Source organism: Hordeum vulgare, chromosome 2H (assembly GCF_904849725.1).
Source record: "Hordeum vulgare subsp. vulgare chromosome 2H, MorexV3_pseudomolecules_assembly, whole genome shotgun sequence".
NCBI lineage: Eukaryota > Viridiplantae > Streptophyta > Magnoliopsida > Poales > Poaceae > Hordeum > Hordeum vulgare.
The window spans coordinates 29,694,796-29,717,395 of NC_058519.1; positions in this window are offsets into that span (position 1 = coordinate 29,694,796).

Sequence of the window (22,600 nt, forward strand, 5' to 3'; positions counted from 1 at the left end):
GATCCGGGGGGATCCTGCTTGGAGTCCGATGTGACACACTTCAAGTTAGAGAAGTGGTGTTTGGGGATTATGCGGTTAAATTCAGGATTACATCCAAAGGGGATGGTTTCCAATGGGCTCTTGTAGTTGTTTATGGGGCTGCTCAACCGGATCTAAAATCTGAATTTCTCGCTGATCTGGTTCGGATTTGGGACGAGAAATTGCCGCTCTTAATAGGGGGTGATTTTAATATTATTAGGAGGGCTGATGAAAAGAACAATGAGAATTTTGATGGTAGATGGTCATTTATGTTCAATACTATTATAAAGAGCTTAGACCTTCGGGAGATAGAACTCTCGGGTAGGAAGTTCACATGGGCAAATTCCTTGCCAAATCAAACTTTTGAAAAGTTGGATAGGGTTCTGAAAAGTACCGAATGGGAACAGAAGTTTCCTTTAGTAACGGTGTGTGCACTTCAAAGGGCTATCTCAGATCACACGCCTCTTTTGCTTGACTCTGGCAGTGCAAAGCATTTGGGTAATAAGGATGGGTTCTCCTTTGAGTCAAGTTGGTTCTTAAGGGAGGGATTCATGGATTTAGTTGCCAGGGAATGGAAAAAGAACTTGGGTGGGACATCCAGTGTGGTCCGTTGGCAAAATAAATTCGTCATCTTAGACAGTACCTTCGTGGTTGGTCTAAGAATGTCGCACGGTCCTATAAGGATCAGCAGGACAGGCTTATAAAACTTATAGACGAGCTTGATCGAAAAGCTGAGGCTATTTTGCTGGATGTGAATGAGAGAGAGCTCAAGAACGAGGCTGAGCAAAGGCTTCGAGTACTCCTTAGAGATGAGGAATCGAAATGGGCAACTAGAGCAAAAGTTCGGGCTATCGTTCACGGGGATAATAATACCAATTTTTTTCACTTGATTGCAAATGGCAAACACAGGAAAAAGGATCTTGCAGCTTGAGCAGGACGAGGGTACAATTGTAGGTCATGAGAACCTAAAATTGTATATCTCTAATTATTATAAACGGTTGTTCGGTGCTCCCGATCATAGTTTTGTAACGATGGATGAGCAGCAGGTGGCGCATATTGCTCAAGTCGGAGAGGCTCACAACGAGTTGTTATCCGCCCCTTTCACTGAGAAAGAGGTGCTTGATGCGATTGGGGGAATGAAGAGCGGTAAAGCCCCTGGACCAGATGGGTTTCCAGCGGAGTTTTACAAAAAATGTTGGCATATTATTAAGGATGATCTTATGGCGATGTTTCATGATATGTTTGCCGGTCACCTTCAACTCTTTCATTTGAATTTTGGTTCCATAACGTTGCTACCAAAGAAAGAAGGGGCGGCTCGCACTGAGCAGTTTCGTCCAATTTGTTTGCTAAACGTTAGCTTCAAAATTATCACAAAGGTGGGAACAGACATGCTAACTAAGATGGCGCATTCTGTGGTGCACTCTTCGCAAACTGCCTTCATGCCTGGCTGAAATATTCTTGAGGGAGTAGTTGTTTTGCATGAGACTTTACATGAAATCCACTCGAAGAAACTTAATGGGGTTATCTTCAAAGTGGATTTTGAGAAGGCATATGATAAAGTTAAATGGTCTTTCTTGCAACAAACCCTGCGTATGAAGGGTTTCGACGAGCTTTGGCGGAAGCATGTTGACTGCTTTATTAAAAGAGGGAGTGTCGGGGTTAAGGTTAATGATGACATAGGTCATTTTTTCCAGACACTCAAGGGTCTCAGGCAAGGGGATCCAATGTCATCGATCTTATTTAACATTGTTGCTGATATGTTGGCGCTTATGATTAAGCGAGCCAACGAGAAGAATCTCGTAGGGGGACTTATCGCACATTTGGTCGATGGTGGGGTCTCTATTCTACAATATGCCGATGATACTATTCTCTTTATGGAACATGATTCAAACAAAGCTAGAAATTTGAAACTCATTCTTTGCTTATTTGAGCAGCTATCTGGGCTGAAGATTAATTTTAATAAGAGTGAATTGTTTTGTTTCGGTGAGGCAAAAAACCAACAAAGCACTTACAATCAATTGTTTGGGTGTGCAACTGGGAATCTTCCTTTTACGTATCTAGGTATTCCCATTCATCACCGGAAATTATCAAAGAAGGAATGGAAATGCGTAGAGGATCGATTTGAAAGAAATTAAGTTGCTGGAAGGGCAAACTATTATCTTACGGAGGAAGGTTGGTTCTTGTTAATTCAGTTTTAACAAGCATGCCTATGTTTCTTCTATCCTTTTTCGAAGTACCTGTAGGGGTACGGAAAAGATTGGATTTTTATCGTTCTCGTTTCTTCTCGCAGAGTGATGAGGGTCGGACTAAACATAGGCTTACTAAGTGGGACATTATTTGGCGGCCTAAAGATCAAGGGGGTTTAGGAATCGAAAATTTAGAGACCAAAAATAGATGTCTACTCAGCAAGTGGTTGTTTCGACTATCTATGGAAACCGAAGGGATGTGGGTACACATTCTGACGAACAAGTACTTACATTCTAAAGCCTTATCTCAGGTCACAGCTAGACCTATTGATTCACCCTTCTGGAAGGGTTTGATGCGGGTAAAAAAATATTTCTTCAACAAAACTAGGTTTATTCTGGGAAATGGTGAATCGACTAGATTTTGGGAAGATTCATGGCTAGGGAATAACCCTTTAGCTATTCAATATCCGCGGCTGTACCATATTGCTCAACATCGACAAGCGTCCGTTGCTTCAATTTTGCGTGAGATACCTCTAAATATTCAATTCCGTAGATCCTTAGTGGGTGATAGATGGACTACCTGGTTGCATCTTGTCGGAAGGTTGATGGATGTTAACCTTTCGGACAGACCCGATCGTGTTCAGTGGAGGTTAACCTCTAATGGAGTTTTCACGGTCAAATCTATGTATGTCGATCTCATAGATTCTATACCTATTCCTAAATCAGTGCATATTTGGAAGATCAAGGTCCCTCTTAGAATCAAGATCTTTATGTGGTTTGTTCACAAAGAAATTATTCTTACGAAGGATAATATTGCCAAGCTAAATTGGAATGGCAATCTTAGATGCAGCTTTTGTTCGAGGGGAGAAACTATTCAACACCTCTTTCTAGATTGTCCCATGGCTAAACTGGTTTGGCGCTCGCTACACATTGCTTTTAACTTCAGTCCTCCCAATAGTATTAACTCGTTATTTGGGACGTGGTTACAGGGACTGGATGTTCAATCTGCTAAACTTATTAGTGTTGGAACCTGTGCTCTTTTGTGGGCTCTTTGGAATAGTGATACGTCCATTTTGCATCATGTTTTCATGTTGATATTTATCGCTTCTTTGGCTGTTATTTCACTTCATGGTACAATTCTTATGCCTTTTCTCTCTTATTTTGCAAGGTTTACATGAAGAGGGAGAATGCCAGCAACTGGAATTCTGGCCTGAAAGTGCAGCAAAGTTGAGATACCTATTCTGCGCAACTCCAAACGCCGTAAAAATCAACGAGGATTTTTTCCCGATTTGTCAAAAATACTGGGCCGAAGAAGTGCCAGAGGGGAACCAGGGGGTGCCCACAAGCCTGAACGGCGCAGCCACCCCCCAGGCCGTGCCATGAGGGCTTGTGGGCAGCCCACTGGCCCACTTGCTCCCCTCTTTTGCTATATGGAGGGTTTCGTCCAGGAAAAAAAATAAGGGAGGAGCTTTTTCGTGGTTTCGCCGCCGCTACGAGGCGGAACTTGAGCAGAACCAATCTAGAGCTCCGGCAGGACGATCCTGCCGGGGAAACTTCCCTCCCGGAGGGGGAAATCATCGCCATCATCATCACGAACACTCCTCTCATCGGAGGGGGCTCGTCACCATCAACATCTTCATCAACAACATCTCATCTTCAAACCCTAGTTCATCACTTGTAACCAATCTCCGTCTCGCGACTCCGATTGGTACTTGTAAGGTTGATAGTAGTGTTGATTACTCTTTGTAGTTGATGCTAGTTGGATTATTTGGTGGAAGCATTTATGTTCAGATCCTTGATGCTACTCATTACCTCTCTGGTCATGAATATGATTATGCTTTGTGAGTAGTTACTTTTGTTCCTGAGGACATGGGATAAGTCATGCTAATAGTAGTCATGTGAATTTGGTATTCGTTCAATATTTTGATATGCTGTATGTTGTTTTTCCTATAGTGGTGTTATGTGAACGTCGACTACATAACACTTCACCATTATTTGGGCCTAGAGGAAGGCATTGGGAAGTAGTAAGTAGATGATGGGTTGCTAGAGTGAGAGAACCTTAAACCCTAGTTTATGCGTTACTTCGTAAGGGGCTGATTTGGATCCACTAGTTTAATGCTATGGTTAGACTTTGTCTTAATTCTTCTTTCGTATTTGTGGATGCTTGCGATAGGGGTTAATCATAAGTGGGATGCTTGTCCAAGTAAGGGCAGTACCCAAGCGCCGGTCCACCCACATATCAAACTATCAAAGTAACGAACGCGAATCATATGAACATGATGAAACTAGCATGACAGAAATTCCCGTGTGTCCTCAGGAGAGTTTTTCCTCCTATAAGACTTTGTCCAGGCTTGTCCCTTGCTACAAAAGGGATTGGGCCACTTTGCTGCACCGTTTCTACTTTTGTTACTTGTTGCTTGTTACGAATCATCTCACCACACAATCACTTGTTACCGACAATTTCAGTGCATGCAGATTTTTCCTTGCTGAAAACCACTTGTCAGATCCTTCTGCTCCTCGTTGGGTTCGACACTCTTACTTATCAAAAGGAGTACGATTGATCCCCTATACTTGTGGGTCATCAAGACTCTTTTCTGGCGCCGTTGCCGGGGAGCGAAGCGCCTTTGGTAAGTGGAACTTGGTAAGGAAACATTCATATAGTGTGCTGAAATTTATTGTCACTTGTCACTATGGATACTAATCCTTTGAGGGGCTTGTTCGGGGTATCTTCACCTCGAATGGAAGCACAAATAGTTGCTCCTCAATCTGCTGCACCTACTGAAAATATTTTCTTTGAATTTCCCTCGGGTATGCTTGAGAAACTGCTGTCTAATCCTTTTACAGGAGATGGAACATCACACCCAGACTTGCATCTGATCTATGTGGATGAAGTTTGTGGTTTATTTAAGCTTGCAGGTGTGCCCGAGGATGAGGTCAAGAAGAAGGTCTTTCCTTTATCTTTGAAGGATAAGGCGTTGACATGGTATAGTGTTGTGCCCCAAGTGTAAACCTTCCCTATTTGGAACCTATTGCAAGTGGGTCCACCTTGTCAGAGATGTGATGATATCATTTTTTGTGCCATGACTTCATGTGATTGTTGGGTAACGTAGCATAAATTCAAAATTTTCCTACGCATATTCAGATCTTCCTATGAAGAGACCAGCAACGAGAGAGGGGTAAGAGCATCTTCATACCTTTGAAGATCGCTAAGCGGAAGCGTTGCTAGAACGCGGTTGATGGAGTCGTACTCGCAGCGATTCCGATCTAGTGCCAAACTACGGCACCTCCGCGTTCAACACACGTGCAGCCCGGTGACGTCTCCCGCACCTTGATCCAGCAAGGAGGAGGGAGAGGTTGGGGAATAACTCCAGCAACACGACGGCGTGGTGTCGATGGAGAGACGAGGTCTCCCGGCAGGTCTTCGCCAAGCACCGGCGCAGAGGAGGAGGAAGAGGGGCAGGGCTGCGCCGAGAGAGAGAGAAAACCGTGTGTCTCAATGGCCAAAACTCCTCTCTATTTATAGGAGGAGGGGGAGGGCTGCGCCACCCCTAGGGTTCCCTCCCTAGGGGCCGGCGGCCACCAGATGGGAGAGGGGGGCGGCGGCTAGGGTGGGAGGGGGTGTGGCGCACCACCTGGTGGGCCTAAGGCCCACCTGCGCCTAGGGTTGCCCCCTCTCCCCACCACTAGGGCATTGGGCTGGGTGTGGGAGGCGCTCTAGCCCACCTAGGGGCTGGTTCCCTCCCGCACTTGGCCCATCTAGCCTCTCGGGGTCGTTGCCCCCCTTCGGTGGACCCCCGGGGCCACCTCCGGTGGTCCCCGTACGTTACCGGTGACGTCCGAAACACTTCCGGTGTCCGAAATGTTGGGGAACGTCGCATGGGAAACAAAAATTTTCCTACGCGCACGAAGACCTATCATGGTGATGTTCATCTACGAGAGGGGATGAGTGATCTACGTACCCTCGTAGACCGTACAGCAGAAGCGTTAGAGAACGCGGTTGATGTAGTGGAACGTCCTCACGTCCCTCGATCCGCCCCGCGAACAATCCCACGATCAGTCCCACGATCTAGTACCGAACGGACGGCACCTCCGCGTTCAGCACACGTACAGCTCGACGATGATCTCGGCCTTCTTGATCCAGCAAGAGAGACGGAGAGGTAGAAGAGTTCTCCGGCAGCGTGACGGCGCTCCGGAGGTTGGTGATGATCTTGTCTCAGCAGGGCTCCGCCCGAGCTCCGCAGAAACGTGATCTAGAGGAAAAACTATGGAGGTATGTGGTCGGGCAGCCGTGAGAAAGTCGTCTCAAATCAGCCCTAAAACCTCCGTATATATAGGAGGGAGGGGGAGGCAAGAGGCAGCCTCAAACCCTCAAGGTTTGGCCGAAATTGGAGGTGGAGGAGTCCTACTCCAATCCTACTTGGAGTAGGATTCCACCTTCCCACTTGGAAACTCTTTCCACCTTGTGTTTTTTTCCTTCTCAAACCTTATGGGCCTTAGTGGGAACTTATTCCAGCCCACTAGGGGCTGGTTTATCTCTTCCCATAGCCCATGAGACCCCTTGGGGCGTGACACCCCTCCCGGTGGTCCCCGGCACCCCTCCCGGCACTCCCGGTACACTACCGATGAGCCCGAAACTTTTCCGGTAATGCACGAAAACCTTCCGGTAACCAAATGAGGTCATCCTATATATCAATCTTCGTTTCCGGACCATTCCGGAAACCCTCGTGACGTCCGTGATCTCATCCGGGACTCCGAACAACATTCGGTAACCAACCATATAACTCAAATACGCATAAAACAACGTCGGACCTTAAGTGTGCAGACCCTGCGGGTTCGAGAACTATGTAGACATGACCCGAGAGACTCCTCGGTCAATATCCAATAGCGGGACCTGGATGCCCATATTGGATCCTACATATTCTACGAAGATCTTATCGTTTGAACCTCAGTGCCAAGGATTCGTATAATCCCGTATGTCATTCCCTTTGTCCTTCGGTATGTTACTTGCCCGAGATTCGATCGTCAGTATCCGCATACCTATTTCAATCTCGTTTACCGGCAAGTCTCTTTACTCGTTCCGTAATACAAGATCCCGCAACTTACACTAAGTTACATTGCTTGCAAGGCTTGTGTATGATGTTGTATTACCGAGTGGGCCCCGAGATACCTCTCCGTCATACGGAGTGACAAATCCCAGTCTTGATCCATACTAACTCAACGAACACCTTCGGAGATACCTGTAGAGCATCTTTATAGTCACCCAGTTACGTTGCGACGTTTGATACACACAAAGCATTCCTCCGGTGTCCGTGAATTATATGATCTCATGGTCATAGGAACAAATACTTGACACGCAGAAAACAGTAGCAACAAAATGACACGATCAACATGCTACGTCTATTAGTTTGGGTCTAGTCCATCACATGATTCTCCTAATGATGTGATCCCGTTATCAAGTGACAACACTTGCCTATGGCCAGGAAACCTTGACCATCTTTGATCAACGAGCTAGTCAACTAGAGGCTTACTAGGGACAGTGTTTTGTCTATGTATCCACACAAGTATTGTGTTTCCAATCAATACAATTATAGCATGGATAATAAACGATTATCATGAACTAAGAAATATAATAATAACTAATTTATTATTGCCTCTAGGGCATATTTCCAACAGTCTCCCACTTGCACTAGAGTCAATAATCTAGTTCACATCACCATGTGATTCCAACGAATCCAACACCCATATGGGGTCTGATCACGTCTTGCTCGTGAGAGAGGTTTTAGTCAACGGTTCTGAAACTTTCAGATCCGTGCGTTCTTTACAAATCTTTATGTCATCTTATAGATGCTGCTACTACGTGCTATTCGGAAATACTCCAAATATCTGCTCTACTATACGAATCCGTTTCACTACTCATAGTTATTCGGATTAGTGTCAAAGCTTGCATCGACGTAACCCTTTACGACGAACTCTTTAACCACCTCCATAATCGAGAAAAAATTCCTTAGTCCATTAGTTACTAAGGATAAATTTTGACCGCTGCTAGTGATTCAATCATGGATCACTCTCTGTACCTCTCAACATACTTTGAGTCAAGGCACACATCAGGTGCGGTACACAGCATGGCATACTTTAGATTCTACGGCTAAGGCATAGAAGACGACCTTCGTCTATTCTCTTTATTCTGCCGTGGTCGGGTTTTGAGTCTTACTCAAATTCACACCTCACAACGCAACCCAGAACTCTTTCTTTGCTGATCTATTTTGAACTCCTTCAAAAACTTGTCAAGGCATGCATTTTATTGAAACTTTCATTAAGCGCTTTTGATCTATCTCCATAGATCTTTGATGCTCAACGTTCAAGTAGCGCAATCCAGGTATTCCTTTGAAAACTCCTTTCAAACAACCTTATATGCTTTACAGAGATTCTACATCACTTCTGATCCACAATATGTCAACCACATATACTTATCAGAAATTCTATAGTGCTCCCACTCACTTCTTTTGGAAATACAAGTTTCTCATAAACCTTGTACAAACCCAAAATCTTTGATCATCTCATCAAAGTGTATATTCCAACTCCGAGATGCTTGCACCAGTCCATTGAAGGATCACTGGAGCTTGCATACTTGCTAGTATCTTTAGGATCGTCAAAACCTTCTGGTTGTATCACATACAATGTTTGCTCAAGGAAACCGTCGAGAAAACAATGTTTTGACATCCTACGTGCAATATTTCATAAATAATGCATCAACAACTAACATAATTCCAACAGACCTTTAGCATCGCTACGAGTGAGAAAGTCTCATCATAGTCAACTGTTTGATCTTGTCGAAAACATCTTTGCGACAAGTCGAGCTTTTCTTAATAGTGACTTATCACCATCATCGTCTGTCTTCTTTTAAAGATCCATCTTTACTCAATAGTCTTATGATCATCAAGTAGTTCTTTCAAAGTCTACACTTTGTTTTATACATGGATCCTCTCTCGGATTTCATGGCTTCCAGCCATTTGTCAGAATCTGGGCCCACCATCGCTTTCTCCATAACTCGTAGGTTCACTGTTGCTCAACAACATGACCTCCAAGACAGGGTTACCGTACCACTCTGTAGTAGTATGCGACCTTGTCAACCTACGAGGCTTGTAGTAACTTGATCCGATGCTTGATGATCACCATCATCTGCTTCCACTTCAATTGGTGTAGGCGCCACAGGAACAACTTCCTGCACCCTGCTACACACTGGTTGAAGTGATGGTTCAATAACCTCATCAAGTTCTACTACCCTCCCACTCAATTCTTTCGAGAGAAACCTTTCCTCGAGAAAGGATCCGTTTCTAGAAACAAACACTTTGCTTTCGGATCTGAGATAGGAGATGTACCCAACTGTTTTGGATATCCTATGAAGATGCATTTATCCGCTTTGGGTTCGAGCTTATCAGACTGAAACTTTTTCACATAAGTGTCGAAGCCCCAAACTTTCAAGAAACGACAGTTTAGATTTCTCTAAACCTCAGTCTATACTGTGTCATCTCAACGGAAATACGCGGTGCCCTATTTAAAGTGAGTGCGGTTGTCTCTAATGCATAACCCATAAACGATAGTGGTAATTCGATAAGAGACATCATAGTATGCACCATACCAAATAGTGCGTGGCTATGACGTTCAGACACATCATCACACTATGATGTTCCAGGTGGCATGAACTGCGAAACAATTTCCACATTGTCTTAACTGCGTACCAAAACTCATAACTCAGATATTCATTTCCATGATCATATCGTAGACAGTTTATCCTCTTGTTACGACGAACTTCACTCTGAAACGGAATTGAACTTTTCAACATTTCAGACTTGTGATTCATTAAGTAAATACTCCTGTATCTACTCAAATCGTCAGTGAAGTAAGAACATAATGATATCCACTACGTGCCTCAGCACCCATTGGACTGCATACATCAAAATGTATCACTTTCAACAAGTTACTATCTTATTTCATCTCAATGAAAACAAGGCCTTGCTCATGTGGTATGATTTGCATGTCACTAGTGATTCGAAATCAGGTGAGTACAAAGATCCATCAGCATGGAGCCTCTTCATGCAATTTATACTAACATGACTTAAGCGGCAGTGCCACAAGTGGTACTATCATCATCAACTCGTATCTTTTGGCACCAATATCATGAACATGTGTAACACTACGATCGAGATTCAATAAACCATTGAAGGTGATTATTCAAGAAAATAGAGTAACCATTATTCTCTTTAAATGAATAATCGTATTACAATAAACACGATCCAATCATGTTCATGTTTAACGCAAGCACGAAATAACAATTATTTAGGTTTAACACCAATCCCGATGATAGAGGGAGCGTGCGACGTTTGATCATATCAATCTTGGAAACACTTCCAACACGTATCGTCACCTCGCCTTTAGCTAGTCTCCGTTTATGCCGTAGCTTTCATTTCGCGTCACTAATCACTTAGCAACTGAACCGGTATCCAATACCCTCGTGCTACTAGGAGTACTAGTAAAGTACACATCAACATCATGTATATCAAATACACTTCTTTCGACTTTTGCCAGCCATCTTATCTACCAAGTATCTTGAGTTGCTCCGCCTCAGTGATTGTTCCCCTCATTACGGAAGCACTTAGTCTCGGGTTTGGGTTTAATATTGGGTCTCTTCATTAGTGCAGCAACTGTTTTGCCGTTTCACGAAGTATCCCTTCTAGCCCTTGCCTTTCTTGAAACTTAGTGGTTTTACAAACCATCAACTATTGACGCTCCTTCTTGATTTCTACTTTCGCAGTGTCAAACATCACGAATCGCTCAAGGATCATTGTATCTATCCTCAATATGTTATAGTTCATCACGAAGCTCTCACAGCTTGGTGGCAGTGTCTTTTGGAGAACCATCACCATCTCATCTGGAAGATTAACTCCCACTTGATTCAAGTGATTGTCGTACTCAAACAATCTGAGCACACGCTCATCGATTGAGCTTTTCTCTTTTACTTTGTGGACAAAGAATCTTGTTGGAGGTCTCGTACCTCTTAACAAGGGCACAAGCATGAAATCACAATTTCATCTCTTTAGAACATCACTTATGTTCCGTGACGTTTTACAACGTTTTCGGCGCCTTGCTTCTAAGCCATTAAGTATCTTGCACTGAACTATTGTGTAGTAATCAGAAACGTGTATGTCGGATGTTCACAGCATCCACAGACGACGCTCGAGGTGCAGCACACCGAGTGGTGCATTAAGGACATAAGCCTTCTGTGCAGCAACGAGGACAATCCTCGGTTTTACAGACTCAGTCTGCAAAGTTTGCTACTATCAACTTTCAACTAAATTTTCTCTAGGAACATATAAAAACAGTAGAGCTATAGCGCAAGCTACATCGTAATTCGCAAATACCATTAGACTATGTTCATGACAATTAGTTCAATTAATCATATTACTTAAGAACTCCCACTCAAAAAGTACATCTCTCTAGTCATTTGAGTGGTACATGATCCAAATCCACTATCTCAAGTCCGATCATCACGTGAGTCGAGAATAGTTTCAGTGGTAAGCATCTCTATGCTAATCATATCAACTATACAATTCATGCTCGACCTTTCGGTCTCATGTGTTCCGAGGCCATGTCTGCACATGCTAGGCTCGTCAAGCTTAACCCGAGTGTTCCGCGTGCGCAACTGTTTTGCACCCGTTGTATGTGAACGTTGAGTCTATCACACCCGATCATCACGTGGTGTCTCGAAACGAAGAACTGTAGCAACGGTGCACAGTCGGGGAGAACACAATTTCGTCTTGAAATTTTAGTGAGAGATCACCTCATAATGCTACCGTCGTTCTAAGCAAAATAAGGTGCATAAAAGGATTAACATCACATGCAATTCATAAGTGACATGATATGGCCATCATCACGTGCTTCTTGATCTCCATCACCAAAACACCGGCACGATCTTCTTGTCACCGGCGTCACACCATGATTTCCATCATCATGATCTCCATCAACGTGTCGCCATCGGGGTTGTCGTGCTACTCATGCTATTACTACTAAAGCTACGTCCTAGCAAAATAGTAAACGCATCTGCAAGCACAAACGTTAGTTATAAAGACAACCCTATGGCTCCTGCCGGTTGCCGTACCATCGACGTGCAAGTCGATATTTCTATTACAACATGATCATCTCATACATCCAATATATCACATCACATCGTTGGCCATATCACATCACAAGCATACCCTGCAAAAACAAGTTAGACGTCCTCTAATTTTGTTGTTGCAAGTTTTACGTGGTGACCGGGGGTATCTAGTAGGATCGCATCTTACTTACGCAAACACCACAACGGAGATATATGAGTTGCTATTTAACCTCATCCAAGGACCTCCTCGGTCAAATCCGATTCAACTAAAGTTGGAGAAACCGTCACTTGCCAGTCATCTTTGAGCAAAGGGGGTTACTCGTAACGATGAAACCAGTCTCTCGTAAGCGTATGAGTAATGTCGGTCCAAGCCGCTTCAATCCAACAATACCGCGGAATCAAGAAAAGACTAAGGAGGGCAGCAAAACGCACATCACCGCCCACAAAAACTTTTGTGTTCTACTCGAGAAGACATCTACGCATGAACCTAGCTCATGATGCCACTGATGGGGAACGTCGCATGGGAAACAAAAATTTTCCTATGCGCACGAAGACCTATCATGGTGATGTTCATCTACGAGAGGGGATGAGTGATCTACGTACCCTCGTAGACCGTACAGCAGAAGCGTTAGAGAACGCGGTTGATGTAGTGGAACGTCCTCACGTCCCTCGATCCGCCCCGCGAACAATCCCGCGATCAGTCCCACGATCTAGTACCGAACGGACGGCACCTCCGTGTTCAGCACACGTACAGCTCGACGATGATCTCGGCCTTCTTGATCCAGCAAGAGAGACGGAGAGGTAGAAGAGTTCTCCGGCAGCGTGACGGCGCTCCGGAGGTTGGTGATGATCTTGTCTCAGCAGGGCTCCGCCCGAGCTCCGCAGAAACGTGATCTAGAGGAAAAACTATGGAGGTATGTGGTCGGGCAGCCGTGAGAAAGTCGTCTCAAATCAGCCCTAAAACCTCCGTATATATAGGAGGGAGGGGGAGGCAAGAGGCAGCCTCAAACCCTCAAGGTTTTGCCGAAATTGGAGGTGGAGGAGTCCTACTCCAATCCTACTTGGAGTAGGATTCCACCTTCCCACTTGGAAACTCTTTCCACCTTGTGTTTTTTTCCTTCTCAAACCTTATGGGCCTTAGTGGGAACTTATTCCAGCCCACTAGGGGCTGGTTTATCTCTTCCCATAGCCCATGAGACCCCTTGGGGCGTGACACCCCTCCCGGTGGTCCCCGGCACCCCTCCCGGCACTCCCGGTACACTACCGATGAGCCCGAAACTTTTCCGGTAATGCACGAAAACCTTCCGGTAACCAAATGAGGTCATCCTATATATCAATCTTCGTTTCCGGACCATTCCGAAAACCCTCGTGACGTCCGTGATCTCATCCAGGACTCCGAACAACATTCGGTAACCAACCATATAACTCAAATACGCATAAAACAACGTCGAACCTTAAGTGTGCAGACCCTGCGGGTTCGAGAACTATGTAGACATGACCCGAGAGACTCCTCGGTCAATATCCAATAGCGGGACCTGGATGCCCATATTGGATCCTACATATTCTACGAAGATCTTATCGTTTGAACCTCAGTGCCAAGGATTCGTATAATCCCGTATGTCATTCCCTTTGTCCTTCGGTATGTTACTTGCCCGAGATTCGATCGTCAGTATCCGCATACCTATTTCAATCTCGTTTACCGGCAAGTCTCTTTACTCGTTCCGTAATACAAGATCCCGCAACTTACACTAAGTTACATTGCTTGCAAGGCTTGTGTATGATGTTGTATTACCGAGTGGGCCCCGAGATACCTCTCCGTCATACGGAGTGACAAATCCCAGTCTTGATCCATACTAACTCAACGAACACCTTCGGAGATACCTGTAGAGCATCTTTATAGTCACCCAGTTACGTTGCGACGTTTGATACACACAAAGCATTCCTCCGGTGTCCGTGAATTATATGATCTCATGGTCATAGGAACAAATACTTGACACGCAGAAAACAGTAGCAACAAAATGACACGATCAACATGCTACGTCTATTAGTTTGGGTCTAGTCCATCACATGATTCTCCTAATGATGTGATCCCGTTATCAAGTGACAACACTAGCCTATGGCCAGGAAACCTTGACCATCTTTGATCAACGAGCTAGTCAACTAGAGGCTTACTAGGGACAGTGTTTTGTCTATGTATCCACACAAGTATTGTGTTTCCAATCAATACAATTATAGCATGGATAATAAACGATTATCATGAACTAAGAAATATAATAATAACTAATTTATTATTGCCTCTAGGGCATATTTCCAACACGAAACCATCCGTCCTATATATCAATCTTTACCTCCGGACCATTCCGGAGCTCCTCGTGACGTCCGGGATCTCATCCGGGACTCCGAACAACTTTCGGTAACCTCGTATAACAATTCCCTATAACCCTAGCGTCATCGAACCTTAAGTGTGTAGACCCTATGGGTTCGGGAGACAGACAGACATGACCGAGACAGCTCTCTTGCCAATAACCATCAGCGGGGTCTGGATACCCATGGTGGCTCCCACTTGCTCCACGATGATTTCATCGGATCAACCACGATGTCAAGGACTCAATCAATCTCGTATAAGATTCCCTTTGTCTGTCGGTATAGAACTTGCCCGAGATTCGATCGTGGGTATACCTATACCTTGTTCAATCTCGTTACCGGTAAGTCTCTTTACTCGTTCCGTAGCACGTCATCGCATGACTAACTCCTTAGTCACATTGAGCTCATGATGATGTTCTACCGAGTGGGCCTAGAGATACCTCTCCGTCACACGGAGTGACAAATCCCGATCTCGATTCGTACCAACCCTACAGACACTTTCGGAGGTACCCGTAGTGCACCTTTATAGTCACCCAGTTACGTTGTGACGTTTGATACACCCAAAGCACTCCTACAGTATCCGGGAGTTGCACAATCTCACGGTCAAAGGAAAAGATACTTGACATTAGAAAAGCTTTAGCATACGAACAATACGATCTAGTGCTATGCTTAGGATTGGGTCTTGTCCATCACATCATTCTCCTAATGATGTGATCCCGTTATCAATGACATCTAATGCCCATGATCAGGAAACCATGATCATCTATTGACTAACGAGCTAGCCAACTAGAGGCTTGCTAGGGACACATTTTGATCTATTTATTCACACATGTATTACTGTTTCGTGTTAATACAATTATAGCATGAACAATAGACGATTATCATGAACAAGGAAATATGATAATAACCATTTTATTATTGCCTCTAGGTCATATTTCCAACAGTCTCCCACTTGCACTAGAGTCAATAATCTAGTTACATTGTGATGTATCGAACACCCATAGCATTGTGGTGTTGATCATGTTTTGCTCGTGGAAGATGTTTATTCAAGGGGTCTGCAATATTCAGATCCGTGTGTACTTTAAAAAAATCTATCACTCCACTCTGGACATGGTCCTGGATGGAGTTGTAGCGGCGTTTGATGTGCTTCGTCTTCCGGTGAAACCTGGGCTCCTTGGCTATGGCAATGGCCCCAGTGTTATCACAGAAGAGTGTCATTGGACCCGACGCGCTTGGAACCACTCCAAGGTCGGTGATGAGCTCCTTCATCCAAATTCCTTCATGAACTGCTTCTGAAGCAGCTATGTACTCCGCTTCACATGTAGATGCTGCCACGACTTCTTGCTTGCTGCTGCACCAGCTCACTGCCCCACCATTTAACACATATACGTATCCGGTCTGTGACTTAGAGTCATCCGGATCTGTGTCGAAGCTAGCGTCGACGTAACCCTTTACGACGAGCTCTTCGTCACATCCATAAACGAGAAACATTTCCTTAGTCCTTTTCAGGTACTTAAGGATATTCTTGACCGCTGTCCAGTGTTCCATACCTGGATAACTTTGGTACCTCCCTACCAAACTTATGGCAAGGTTTATATCAGGTCTGGTACACAACATGGCATACATTAGAGAGCCCACGGCTGAAGCGTAGGGGACAGAACTCATCTTCTCGCTATCTGCTGCCGTGGTCGGTGACTGAGTCTTACTCAATCTCATACCTTGCAAAACTGGCAAGAACCCTTTCTTTGAGTTTTCCATATTGAACTTCTTCAATATCTTGTCAAGGTATGTACTTTGCGCAAGACCTATGAGGCGTCTTGATCTATCTCTATAGATCTTGATGCCTAATATGTATGCAGCTTCTCCCAGGTCCTTCATTGAAAAACTCTTGTTCAAATAGGCCTTTATGCTCTCCAACATCTCTATATTATTCCCCATCAATAATATGTCATCCACATACAGTATGAGGAAAGCTACAGAGCTCCCACTCACTTTCTTGTACAGACAGGCTTCTCCATAAACCTGTATGAACCCAAACGCTTTAATCACCTCATTAAAGCGAATGTTCCAACTCCGAGATGCTTGCACCAGCCCATAGATGGAGCGCTGGAGCTTGCACACTTTGTTAGCACCCTTAGGGTCGACAAAACCTTCTGGTTGCATCATATACAACTCTTCCTTAAGGTTCCCGTTAAGGAACGCTGTTTTGACGTCCATTTGCCAAATTTCATAATCATAAAAGGCGGCAATTGCTAACATGATTCGGACTGATTTCAGCTTCTCTACGGGAGAGAAAGTCTCTGCGTAGTCAACTCCTTAAATTTGTCGAAAACCCTTTGCGACAAGTCGAGCTTTGTAAACGGTTACATTACCGTTTGCATCAGTCTTCTTCTTGAAGATCCATTTATTTTCTATGGCTCGCCGGTCATCGGGCAAGTCCACCAAAGTCCATACTTTGTTCTCATACATGGATCCTATCTCGGATTTCCTAGCCTCAAGCCATTTGTTGGAATCCGGGCCCGCCTTCGCTTCTTCATAGTTCGAAGGTTCACGGTTGTCTAACAACATGATTTCCATCACAGGGTTGCCGTACCACTCTGGTGCGGAGCGTGCCCTTGTGGACCTTCGCGGCTCAGTAGTAACTTGATCCGAAGCTTCATGATCATCATCGTTAACTTCCTCTTCAGTCGGTGTAGGCGCCACATGAACAACTTCCCGCGCTGCGCTACTATCCTGTTCGAGAGGGGGTGTAATTACCTTATCAAGTTCTACCTTCCTCCCACTTACTTCTTTCGAGAGAAACTCTTTCTCTAGAAAGGATCCGTTCTTGGCAACAAAGGTTTTACCTTCGGATCTAAGATAGAAGGTATACCCAATAGTTTCCTTAGGGTATCCTATGAATACGCATTTCTCCGCTTTGGGTTCGAGCTTTTCTGGTTGAAGTTTATTCACATAAGCATCGCAGCCCCAAACTTTATGAAACGACAACTTAGGTTTCTTGCCAAACCATAGTTCATACGGTGTCATCTCAACGAATTTAGACGGTGCCCTATTTAAAGTGAATGCCGCAGTTTCTAATGTGTATCCCCAAAATGATAGCGGTAAGTCGGTAAGAGACATCATAGATCGTACCATATCTAATAAAGTGCGATTACGACGTTCAGACCCTCCGTTGCGTTGCGGTGTGCCAGGCGGCGTCAGTTGTGAAACGATTCCACACTTCCTTAGGTGTGTGCCAAACTCGTGACTCAAATATTCTCCTCCACGATCAGATCGTAGACATTTAATTTTTCTGTCACGTTGATTCTCAACCTCACTCTGAAATTCCTTGAAATTTTCAAACGTCTCAGATTTGTGCTTCATCAAGTAGATATACCCATACCTACTCAAATCATCGGTGAGAGTCAGAACATAACGATAACCACCGCGAGCTTCAACGTTCATTGGACCACACACATCAGTATGTATTATTTCCAATAAGTCGGTTGCTCTCTCCATTATTCCAGAGAATGGAGTCTTAGTCATCTTGCTCATGAGGCACGGTTCGCATGTGTCAAATGATTCAAAGTCAAGAGACTCTAATAGTCCATCAGTATGGAGCTTCTTCATGCGCTTAACGCCGATATGACCAAGGCGGCAGTGCCACAAGTATGTGGGACTATCATTATAAACTTTACATCTTTTGGTAATCACACTATGAACATGTGTAACATCACGATCGAGATTCATCAAGAATAAACCATTCACCAGCGGAGCATGACCATAAAACATATCACTCATATAAACAGAACAACCATTATTCTCTGACTTAAATGAGTAGCCGTCTCGCATTAAGCAAGACCCTGATACAATGTTCATGCTTAAAGCTGGTACTAAATAACAATTATTAAGGTTTAAAACTAATCCCGATGGTAGATGTAGAGGTAGCATGTCGACGGCGATCACATCGACTTTTGAACCATTCCCGACGCGCATCGTCACCTCGTCCTTGGTCAGTCTCCGCTTATTTCACAGTTCCTGCTTTGAGTTGCAAATGTGAGCAACAGCATCGGTATCAAATACCCAGGAGCTACTACGAGCGCTGGTAAGGTACACATCAATAACATGTATATCACATATACCTTTAACGTTGCCGGCCTTCTTGTCCGCTAAGTATTTGGGGCAGTTCCGCTTCGAGTGACCTTTTCCCTTGCAATAGAAGCACTCAGTCTCAGGCGTGGGTCCATTCTTTTTCTTCTTCCCGGCATCTGGCTTACCGGGCGCGGCAACAGCTTTGCCGTCTTTCTTGAAGTCCTTCTTACCCTTGCCTTTCTTGAAACTAGTGGTCTTGTTGACCATCAACACTTGATGCTCTTTCTTGATTTCTACTTCTGCAGACTTGAGCATCGAGTACAACTCGGGAATGGTCTTCTCCATCCCTTGCATGTTGTAGTTAAGCACAAAGCCTTTGTAGCTTGGTGGGAGAGACTGGAGGATTCTGTCAATTATAGCATCATCCGGAAGTTCGACTCCAAGTGAAGTCAGACGACCGTGTAACCCAGACATTTTGAGTATGTGCTCACTGACAGAACTGTTGTCCTCCATCTTACAGCTAAAGAACTTGTCGGAGACTTCATATCTCTCGACACGGGCATGAGCTTGAAAAACTAGCTTCAGCTCCTGGAACATCTCATATGCCATGTGTTGCTCAAAACGCCTTTGGAGCCCCGTTTCTAAACTGTATAACATGCCACACCTAACCAGAGAGTAGTCATCACTCCGCGTTTGCCAGACGTTCAGAATGTCCTGGGCTGCTGTGGGAGCAGGAGGGTCACCTAGCGGCGCATCAAGGACATAAGCCTTTTTAGCTGCTTCAAGGATGAGCTTCAAGTTGCGAACCCAGTCCGCATAGTTGCTACCATCATCTTTCAGCTTGTTTTTCTCTAGGAATGCGTTGAAATTGAGGTTGACGTTGGCCATCTACAATATTTATAAAGACAACTTTTAGACTAAGTTCATGAAAATTAAGTTCATTTAATCAAATTAAGTATGAACTCCCACTTAAATCGACATCCCTCTAGTCATCTAAGTGATACATGATCCATGTTGACTAACCCGTGTCCGATCATCACGTGAGACGGACTAGTCACCATGGTGAGCAACTCCATGCTGATCGTATTCAACCATACGAATCATGTTCGACCTTTCGGTCTCTTGTATTCGAGGTCATGTCTGTACATGCTAAGCTCGTTGAGTCAACCTAGGTGTTTCGCGTGTGTAAATCTGGCTTACACCCGTTGTATGCGAACGTTAGAATCTATCACACCCGATCATCACGTGGTGCTTCGAGACAACGAACCTTCGCAATGGTGCACACTTAGGGGAATACGTTCTCGAAATTTTAAGAGGGATCATCTTATTATGCTACCGTCGTTCTAAGCAATAAGATGTAAAACATGATAAACATCACAATGCAATCATATAGTGACATGACATGGCCATTATCATCTTTGCTCTTTGGATCTCCATCTTCAGGCATCGCATGATCATCATCGTCACCGGCGTGACACCATGATCTCCATCATCATGATCTCCATCATCGTGTCTCCGTGAAGTCGTCACGCCAACTACTACTATCACTACTACTATAGCTAACCGTTAGCAATGAAGTAAAAGTAGTAAGCACATGGCGTTGCATCTCATACAATAAATTAAGACAACTCCTATGGCTCCTGCCGGTTGTCATACTCATCGACATGCAAGTCGTGAAACCTACTACAATAACATGATCATCTCATACATCATACATGCAACATCACAACTTTGGCCATATCACATCACATGTCAAACCCTGCAAAAACAAGTTAGACGTCATCTAATTGTTGTTGCAAGTTTTACGTGGCTGATTTGGGTTTCTAGCAAGAACGCCTTCTTACCTACGTGACAGCCACAACGATGATATGCCAAAGCTATTTACCCTTCATAAGGACCCTTTTCATCAAATCCAATCCGACTAGAGTAGGAGAGACAGACACCCGCTAGCCACCTTTATGCACGGTGTGCATGTCTGTCGGTGGAACCAGTCTCACGTAAGCGTACGTGTAAAGTCGGTCCGGGCCGCTTCATCCCACAATACCGCCGGAAAAGAATAAGACTAGTAGTGGCAAGAAAATTGACAAATCATCGCCCACAACTTTTGTGTTCTACTCGTGCATAGAATCTACGCAATAGAAAACCTAGCTCGGATGCCACTGTTGGGTAACGTAGCATAAATTCAAAATTTTCCTACGCATATTCAGATCTTCCTATGAAGATACCAGAAACGAGAGAGGGGTAAGAGCATCTTCATACCTTTGAAGATCGCTAAGAGGAAGCGTTGCTAGAACGCGGTTGATGGAGTCGTACTCGCAGCGATTCCGATATAGTGCCGAACTACGGCACCTCCGCGTTCAACACACGTGCAGCCCGGTGACGTCTCCCGCACCTTGATCCAGCAAGGAGGAGGGAGAGGTTGGGGAAGAACTCCAGCAGCACGACGGCGTAGTGTCGATGGAGAGACGAGGTCTCCCGGCAGGGCTTCGCCAAGCACCGGCACAGAGGAGGAGGAAGAGGGGCAGGGCTGCGCCGAGAGAGAGAGAAAACCGTGTGTCTCAATGGCCAAAACCCCTCTCTATTTATAGGAGGAGGGGGGAGGGCTGCGCCACCCCTAGGTTTCCCTCCCTAGGGGCCGGCGGCCACCAGATGGGAGAGGGGGGCGGCGGCTCGGGTGGGAGGGGGTGTGGCGCACCACCTGGTGGGCCTAAGGCCCACCTGCGCCTAGGGTTGCCCCCTCTCCCCACCACTAGGGCATTGGGCTGGGTGTGGGAGGCGCACCAGCCCACCTAGGGGCTGGTTCCCTCCCGCACTTGGCCCATCTAGCCTCTCGGGGTCGTTGCCCCCCCTTCGGTGGACCCCCGGGGCCACCTCCGGTGGTCCCGGTGGTCCCGGTACGTTACCGGTGACGCCCGAAACACTTCCGGTGTCCGAAACCATCCGTCCTATATATCAATCTTTACCACTGGACCATTCCGGAGCTCCTCGTGATGTCCGGGATCTCATCCGGGACCCCGAACAACTTTCGGTAACCTCGTATAACAATTCCCTATAACCCTAGCATCATCGAACCTTAAGTGTGTAGACCCTACGGGTTCGGGAGACACGCACACATGACCGAGACACCTCTCTGGCCAATAACCATCAGCGGGGTCTGGATACCCATGGTGGCTCCCACTTGCTTCACGATGATCTCATCGGATGAACCTCGATGTCAAGGATTCAATCAATCCCGTATACGATTCCCTTTGTCTGTCGGTATAGAACTTGCCCGAGATTCGATCATCGGTATACCTATACCTGGTAAAATCTCGTTACCGGTAAGTCTCTTTACTCGTTCCGTAGCACGTCATCGCATGACTAACTCCTTAGTCACATTGAGCTCATGATGATGTTCTACCGAGTGGGCCCAGAGATACCTCTCCGTCACACGGAGTGACAAATCCCGATCTCGATTCGTACCAACCCAACAGACACTTTTGGAGGTACCCGTAGTGCACCTTTATAGTCACCCAGTTACGCTGTGACGTTTGATACACCCAAAGCACTCCTACGGTATCCGGGAGTTGCACAATCTCACGGTCGAAGGAAAAGATACTTGACATTAGAAAAGCTTTAGCATACGAACAATACGATCTAGTGCTATGCTTAGGATTAGGTCTTGTCCATCACATCATTCTCCTAATGATGTGATCCCGTTATCAATGACATCTAATGCCCATGATCAAGAAACGATGATCATCTATTGACTAACGAGCTAGCCAACTAGAGGCTTGCTAGGGACACATTGTGATCTATTTATTCACAC